At 32.2% G+C, this 7,642-nt stretch overlaps 1 long non-coding RNA gene across 1 annotated transcript; it reads right to left on the bottom strand.

The window, feature by feature from the left end:
- Window positions 1-689: 689 nt before the first annotated feature.
- On the bottom strand, window positions 690-6,322 carry LOC124370162. The gene is made up of 2 exons (XR_006923152.1): window positions 5,954-6,322; window positions 690-1,077 (listed from the first exon to the last, which is right to left on the bottom strand). It is a non-coding gene; the product is annotated as an uncharacterized LOC124370162 (long non-coding RNA).
- Window positions 6,323-7,642: the final 1,320 nt, after the last annotated feature.

The raw sequence follows: 7,642 nt of genomic DNA, 5'->3' as shown, positions 1-7,642 counted from the left end.
TTTCCCCCCAAAATAAATTACAACTAAATATTGAACTTAAATCTAATTTTCTCCAATTCAATTAAATTGTCCGAGTATTTGTATAGAGATATAAAAACATGGCTCTCCTTGTTAGATAAATTAATTTTTATTTCAAATTAGACGAAAAGTGTAAAAATTCATTACAATTTTCACAAAGTATTAAATGATTTAGTACTTAATTTATATGATGCGATTACATTTTTTTATACATTTGAACTCGATTTTATAAAGATAAAGACGACGTTATTTAATAATGAAAAATTAAATTCGAAATATACTACATCAAAGTTAACAGAAGGATTGTAAGATTATTTTTTAAATAGCTACATGACTAAATTGCAGCCGTTGTGTGATTATAACTTTTACAAGAAATTTACAGACGACAAGAATTTGAAATGAAAATCTTTCCTCTGGAAAGTTAAATCTATATAATTATATTTTCTTACTTATCCTATGTAAAATAAAACCTTTTCTTTCAAATGCGTATTATATAATTCGCATTTACGTTCAAACTACCTTTATTCAAAGTACCTTATTTATAACCAACCTATACATCTGGATTAAACAATCAAAAACATATATTCAGAATGTGTCTTAATTCAATCCTGCTTTATCCCTCAAATTATTTATAGGAAAACAGCGCATTAACACGGATTTTGAGGAAAAAGTTTCCAAAACAAAAACATGTATATTTTTGATGGCCAAAACACAAGGAACTGATATTATATTATTTACAAACCATAGCATTACGTAAGTACACATTGAACGTTTCATATCCTAGTGCAAAGATCTACACTATCTTTTCTTATTATTTATACAACTATATATTTAGCTGCAGGATTGGTCCATTTCTTAACTAACAATAATTATTCCTAGTTACAATGAAAACACCATTTTAAAATCTAATACTTTCGAAAAATTGTTCAGTAGAGTGGAATCCTGATTAGTTTTACTTCAAGTTAATACGGACAATGTTAGCAGCATAAATTTTCGGTCTTGCTCCGATGTATGACCCTGACACCACGGCTGAGCTTCTGTCGCTTTGATGGGAAATTTCTGAAAATGGATAAGTCAAAAATCACATTTTTCATTGAATATAACTTAGATGTAGTGTTGTATGTATGGCTGTAGGTGCTCTCTGAATATTGATGTTGAAAATTAGGCCTTGAGTTTAGATTGTAGCAACTCAAGAATTTGACTTAATACCTTTAGGACAGCAGAAGTAATATAATTTACTTATTTTACCGTATATTTAGCTATAGTTAATTGCTGTATGGGCTCCATCTACTACACTACATACCTTTTAGTTACTATCACAACCTTTGAAACAGTACAGTTGATTAAATAAATTCATAAATTAAAAATATAATTAATCTCTATTGACATCAGTCTATGAAGTTATACACGCGATTTCTGTGCATTGTTTACAATTCAAAGTTTTAATGTATTTCTCTTGAAGTAATGAATCTTGGATTTTTCACTGAACCGTAGTGTTTGTATTAACGTAAACACACACAAAGGAAAAGAAAAACGTGTTGAGTATACAAATCTAAGGACACGCTAGTTAAGAGAAAAATTGGCAAAAGATTGGCGAGAGAGGTGGCGTAAAACAATATCACATAAAAAAACAAATGTCGTAACCTCTCTATTTATATTACATAAATCGCAACCGAGAATAGAATAAATTTACTTTTTATACCAACCGAGTTGTCAAATATAAATATCCTTTTGTTGTTTAAATATAGGACTTAGTACTAGGATCTTAGTAATAATCTTTAAAATATATATATATATATATATATATATATATATATATATATATATATATATATATTCTGAAACAATTAGTCGCCGTTATCAAGTATTTATACATTAAAATTCAAAACATCTGAGTGAGAATTTACGGATGTACATTATTTCTTGTATCGTGCATGCTTATTGTCTGCGTTAGATAGCGGCACGCGTGACTTAACCGACATATATGAATTAATTAACCTAATAATGGAGGGGAGTATTCCATGGTAGAAGGGTGACGACCTGCCCAAGGACTGGCCCTACTACCATGGAATACTCTAACCTGGGTGCGCTTAACAGTGTCGCATTCATTGCTGTTGGTTCACCGCTTATCGGTGGTGAATGCACGGCAACTGTTTTAAGCACAGGTGGTCCCAATCCCTGACAAGGTTGGTCATTAAATATTTTGAAACTTACATTTTAATAGATCTCACATACATTTCCTTCGTGATTCCGATATATTTCCGTTTATATTATTACCTGACATATATAGTAAAAAGGTAATATATGGTGATTTGACACTTAGTTTCTGTGTTTGACGGTCGGTTGCAATTAATGTAACGTGTTTTATGTTGTATAATTTTCTATCTTTCAGGCTTGGACTACTTATTCTTACTTGTTCTTAGTTTTCACAGTAATAATCTTTTGAAGTGATGTGCATAAACAATGTTAACTTACAACAAATTAAGGATGCTACCAATTAAACACCAGATGTTGCACAAATTAGTTATTTAACTACCAAAGTAACAGATAAATGTTCTAAGCGAGTAATGTTTCCTTAAGTGACCGGACTTTAAATAAAATTAACGTATTAGGGATCATGTGTTTAAGTATTTATTTTAAATATAACAGAGGATTTCACTGTTTTTGAACTTGCCCAATTTAATGTTTTATTTTAATTTAGTTAATATGTTTTGAGGTAATGAATTAGTTCTCACATAAATTACATGTCTATTTTTTTATAAATATTTGTAGTGAGAAGATCCAGTTGATTCTACACACAATGCATTAGACGCATTACTTAATAAGCGATAAAAATCAATGCAACTTTTGAAACGGAACAACATTTTAACTGGAAACGTTTGTTGATTAGAGGAAATTTAGTGAGGCTGTATTAAAATCAGTGGTAATTATAAAATATTTCATATTTTGAATATCATTTATTCCAAACTTACGGGATGATCTAAACATACATAATCTCACTTATTAATTCGTTTGGTAATCAGGCATTTAACTCGGTTAAAATTAGAGAACAAATCACAAAGTTGTTTTGTAGAATCTTAGAGAAGATCTTAGATGGTTGGATCGAATAGTTTCTGTACCTGAACGTGATCATTATATAAACAATTGATAACTTGATGATAATCTCTGGCTGCTGTGACCGATGTACAGACATATGATATATTAAGCCTAGCTAAAATATCACCTACAGTTAGTTTGCAGGGAGAAATCAACTGATTCTCTGTTACTTTTCAATTAATTATAAATTCCTAACGATATTACTATGGATGCAATAGTATACCACACAAATCTGCACAGCACATTACTTGCAATTAGTTGCTATTTCCTGTTAATAAATGACCTGTGATTATAGAGTTGGGTTGTTATGAGATCTACGTCATTTAGTTTCTCTTAACATTACTTCCTTGTAGTGCGCTTTTTCCCTTCTTTTTATACATATTTTATTGCGTGTTCTAAAGAACAATATTGAATATTGTCTGACTTGACTGCAACAACATTAAAAATATCTTTGTTTAATTTTGCTAAAGAATGAAACGCGTTTTAGTCATCACTTATATTAGCCGTGCATGAAGTTTATGAATCAGTCTTTCCAACTTTAGTGTAATTTATCATATTTTTATGTTGAGTCCTTACGCTTGTTAAAGTAAATTACACATATACCCTATTCTCACGCAGAAAAGATTTAATTTTTAACACAACTACAAGCAAATTATTATAAAATAATAATAAAAGCAGTGCCGCTTCTAACGTGAAACCTTACCTCGCCCTAACATAAAAGGTAAATTAATACCCTTATAACAAGGCTACATACATGATTATCACTTTAAATGAAACACCAAAGATTTAAAATTTATGATCGCATGTTATCAGTTTACTAATGAAACCAGTGAAACAAGAAAACAGTAACACTACGTTTCGAGATCTGCAATCTGATCTCTTCTTCAGGTAAAGAACTAACCTAATACATAATTACAAACTAAGTTAAAATAAACAAATCTTACTAAAGCGTTGTGGCACGCCTAAGTCAGGAATCACAACCTACATGTTGTTGTCAACTTCACTAACACTAAAGACATGCACTTAATACAAAACTATACAAAACACTAATCATTAAAAGTAAACTACGGAATACAGGTCACAATGCGTCTTCACTCGTCTACTGACCACCTACGACTGACCAGAGGGACTAGCCAATGGCAATCGTGACGGCTGGCTAAAACAAGATGGCGGAAATACAAGGGAAGGGGAACAGGAATGGGCCCTTTCGTTATTATTGGTTCATGCGAGATGAACTTCTTAAAACCATATTGTGACTCCGCATTGGTTTATTACAAATATCCGATCCGTTTGATACTTTTGGTTCTCTCTTTAGTTCATGTTTTAGAATTGGCAACCAAAGCGGCCTAATCTCGACTGATGGTTGACTGATTGGTTGGTCTGCCAATTTAATGTATGTTGCCTCAATTAATTTCCTTTTGAAGAAATGTGGTTCCCGATGTATTATGTGGGCTTCATCCCAATTCATATGATGGTCTTCGGACCAACAATGGTGTGCAATTTTTGACTTTTCTGTGAAACCCTTTCTCGTGTTTTCTTTGTGTTCTTTTATCCTTACGTTTAGTGGTCTTTTTGTCTCGCCTATGTATTCCCTATTGCAGCTACATTTTATACTGTAAACACAGTTTTTGGAATCCTGTGTGCCATTTTTTGGTTTTGTTTTTACGAGACTTTGTCTAAGAGTGTTGTGTGTTTTAAACGCGGTTCTAATGTTGTACTTTCTACCTACTCTTCTAATTTTCTCCGATAATCCCGGCACATAAGGGATTGACATAAACGCAAATTTATCACAAATCTGTTTTTCTGACTCAGGAATGATTCTTCTGGTTCGTTTGCACTTATTAATTACTAATTGAGGGTATCCATTGCTTCTGAGATCCGATTCAATTTTCTTAAATTCTTCTTTTAGTCCATCTTTATCTGAGCACAAGCTCTTTGCTCTATCAAACAACGAGTAGGCTACTCCTTCTTTGACAGATTTTTGATGGTTGGATTGATAATTTAAATATTTTCCTGTGTGTGTTATCTTTCGAAAAACAGTTGTCTTAAGGACATCCCTATCTCTTAATACACACACATCCGAGAAGGGAAGCTTGTTTTGGACTTCCACTTCCATTGTGAGGCGGATGGAAGGAGAAATACTATTAATGTGATTCAAAAAATTATTTAATTCAATGTCTCCATGAGAAAAAATAACAAAGGTATCATCCACATACCTCCACCAAATCTTCGGTTTGAACTGAGCTGAAGCCAAAGCTTTTCGCTCGAATTCCTCCATAAAGATATTGGCGAAAATAGGAGACAGTGGAGAACCCATTGCCATCCCCTCATCTTGACGGTAAATTTTACCCTCTAACTCAAAATAATTGCATTGAGTGCATAGTTCTAACTTGCCACAACGCTTTAGCAAGATTTGTTTATTTTAACTTAGTTTGTAATTATGTATTAGGTTAGTTCTTTACCTGAAGAAGAGATCAGATTGCAGATCTCGAAACGTAGTGTTACTGTTTTCTTGTTTCACTGAAGGATGGCAAATGTCCGGAAAAATCCTGTTTCCTTCACAATCCTTCCATCGTCAAAAATAACCTTTAAACAAAGTAATGAAACCACTTTGGGAACTTGAGAAATTCTAAATGTTATAAGTGTCAGTGTAATTTGTATCCGATAAAAATATCGAATTTATTAATATTTTATAAAAACCAACAGTTAAGTTGTTTTATTATTTTGTAGCCTAATGATAGTTTCTGTAACTCATGCTAATTTAATTATGATAAACATAAAATTATACATACGCAGTAAGGGCTAAAATCGAGGAAACAAATAAATTATTTTGATTTACCATTTGGAGAGTTACCAAGGGGAACTTCAGGTTCTTCCTGCGGACACTCGGATTTGAAGATTTAGTAAGGATGCCATATTTCAGTTGACGAGTGGGTTAACTTTCACTAACTGCTGTAACCTCTCACTGGGAGACAGCAATGCACATATAAATCCACGTTATATCAAGACACTACGACAACATGTCGAAAATTTAAAAATTGGTTTTCATACAGAAGACGCCTGTATGCTTTGTTAAATAAAACAATGATTCACCCTAGAGCAATCTCACTAATTTACGTCTCGGAAATAGGTTACTGCAAATTTTTTTTATACTGTTTCTTGATTTGCTAGAAACGACAAATTAATATGTTAGAAACACGTTATTAATAATAAAACTGAATGTAAACATAACACATAACATGTAACAAAGCCAGCTGGTGAAAAATGTTTCAATTAAATATCTGTGGCACAGCTGAAATAAAATAAGGACATAGTATTGAAGAACAATCCAGCAACGCTTGGAAATTATAGACAAACTTTTCTTAAAATCCAAAGTATATTTATCTTTAACATAATTTTAATGAGCTTGTTCTGTTTTTTATTAAAATTATAATTTACTGCAGTTTTCATTAGGTCACGATATGTTGGTATTTTATCAATCCATAGTGACGTAAAATTCTGCAAAATTTTTTATGATTTTCAAAATACCTGGCCTATGGCTTTTATTGCTTTTCTGGTGGAAATTCAACAAAATTTACCCTGTCCTTTCAATTCTAAAGTTCAATATATATACCAATTCAAACATAACTTACTTAATTTGTATATATTACGTCAGAATTATTAGAATCTATGAACACAACTACGAGATAAGTTAGTCCAGCATAGTGTATTGTGAATTCTCCTAAAACAATCCTAACTTTACATGCTTCACTATTCGCGTGTTTTTACATGGACCACATCCATTTCTTCTATTGTTTGTTTATGTATAAAAGGTACGAGTACGCTACAATACGTGTCGAATAATAGGCTTCACTAAGGTTGCATGCTAAATTTTAAGCATATAGCTTCATTTTATTATTGTCATACGGTCATATAGACAGATCATGCGGAAAAATAAACTTAACACCACCTCAGAAAACATAAACGAAATGCTTCAGGCTACTAAGTACTTCAATGGCGCTCAACTAAATTCCACGGTTGAATATGCACAATCATATAACTTAATGTTGTTTATGTAGAAATAAATTATCATACAAATTTTAAAGATCATGATAATGTCTGTGATAATGATAGTTAATAAATATATAATCAGAAACCCCAAAACGCAGTTATACAGTATTTACACTTAACATTTCAATATGACTCAGTGAGAATTCACGGATCTGCGTTATTCTCATACATATTGTCTGCGGTAGATTGCAGCACAGGTAACGTATGCCGAGAAATCAAAATCCTCCAACCTAATAAGGGAGGGGAGTATTATATGGTAGAAGGGTGACGACCTGAAAAAGGGCTGGCCAGAGCACTATGTAACGCCCTAACCTGAGTGCGCATAACAGTGTCATTGCAGCCATTGCTGTTGATGGTAGTTACAGTGGTGATGCACGGCAACTATTTTAAGCACATACAGTCCCAATCCCTGTTTAAATTGGTTATTTGTAACATTATAATAGATACAATATAAATTTACTTCAGGAAACATTTTCTG

This window comes from Homalodisca vitripennis, unplaced genomic scaffold, assembly GCF_021130785.1.
Source record: "Homalodisca vitripennis isolate AUS2020 unplaced genomic scaffold, UT_GWSS_2.1 ScUCBcl_10;HRSCAF=455, whole genome shotgun sequence".
Taxonomy (NCBI): domain Eukaryota; kingdom Metazoa; phylum Arthropoda; class Insecta; order Hemiptera; family Cicadellidae; genus Homalodisca; species Homalodisca vitripennis.
This window is presented reverse-complemented; position numbering and strand designations above follow the sequence as displayed.